Source organism: Phallusia mammillata, chromosome 7 (genome assembly GCF_965637545.1).
Source record: "Phallusia mammillata chromosome 7, kaPhaMamm4.hap1.1, whole genome shotgun sequence".
Lineage (NCBI taxonomy): Eukaryota > Metazoa > Chordata > Ascidiacea > Phlebobranchia > Ascidiidae > Phallusia > Phallusia mammillata.
In genome coordinates this window covers 21,279,964-21,281,440 of record NC_137258.1, presented here as the reverse complement: position 1 = coordinate 21,281,440, position 1,477 = coordinate 21,279,964, and positions in this window count along the sequence as shown.

Here is a 1,477-nt window from a genome sequence, read left to right as displayed (position 1 = left end):
GCAGAAACCGGTCTAAACCAGTTTGAAACTGGAATATTCCGGTGAAAACCCACCGAAAACCGGATTTTTCTTCGATTTTTTGACCCCCAAAAATCGAAAAAACGGAAAGGCTATAGCCTTAGGGTTTTTTCAAAAATCGGGTCAAAATTTTCGATTTTCAAAACCGGTTTAAACCGGTTTGGAGGTCCGGTAGGAGGCAGAAACCGGTCTAAACCAGTTTGAAACTGGAATATTCCGGTGAAAACCCACCGAAAACCGGATTTTTCTTCGATTTTTTGACCCCCAAAAATCGAAAAAACGGAAAGGCTATAGCCTTAGGGTTTTTTCAAAATTCGGGTCAAAATTTTCGATTTTCAAAACCGGTTTAAACCGGTTTGGAGGTTCGGTAGGAGGCAGAAACCGGTCTAAACCAGTTTGAAACTGGAATATTCCGGTGAAAACCCACCGAAAACCGGATTTTTCTTCGATTTTTTGACCCCCAAAAATCGAAAAAACGGAAAGGCTATAGCCTTAGGGTTTTTTCAAAAATCGGGTCAAAATTTTCGATTTTCAAAACCGGTTTAAATCGGTTTGGAGGTTCGGTAGGAGGCAGAAACCGGTCTAAACCAGTTTGAAACTGGAATATTCCGGTGAAAACCCACCGAAAACCGGATTCTTCTTCGATTTTTTGACCCCCAAAAATCGAAAAAACGGAAAGGCTATAGCCTTAGGGTTTTTTCAAAAATCGGGTCAAAATTTTCGATTTTCAAAACCGGTTTAAACCGGTTTGGAGGTTCGGTAGGAGGCAGAAACCGGTCTAAACCAGTTTGAAACTGGAATATTCCGGTGAAAACCCACCGAAAACCGGATTTTTCTTCGATTTTTTGACCCCCAAAAATCGAAAAAACGGAAAGGCTATAGCCTTAGGGTTTTTTCAAAATTCGGGTCAAAATTTTCGATTTTCAAAACCGGTTTAAACCGGTTTGGAGGTTCGGTAGGAGGCAGAAACCGGTCTAAACCAGTTTGAAACTGGAATATTCCGGTGAAAACCCACCGAAAACCGGATTTTTCTTCGATTTTAAGACCCCCAAAAATCGAAAAAACGGAAAGGCTATAGCCTTAGGGTTTTTTCAAAAATCGGGTCAAAATTTTCGATTTTCAAAACCGGTTTAAACCGGTTTGGAGGTTCGGTAGGAGTCAGAAACCGGTCTAAACCAGTTTGAAACTGGAATATTCCGATGAAAACCCACCGAAAACCGGATTTTTCTTCGATTTTAAGACCCCCAAAAATCGAAAAAACGGAAAGGCTATAGCCTTAGGGTTTTTTCAAAAATCGGGTCAAAATTTTCGATTTTCAAAACCGGTTTAAACCGGTTTGGAGGTTCGGTAGGAGTCAGAAACCGGTCTAAACCAGTTTGAAACTGGAATATTCCGGTGAAAACCCACCGAAAACCGGATTTTTCTTCGATTTTAAGACCCCCAAAAATCGAAAAAACGG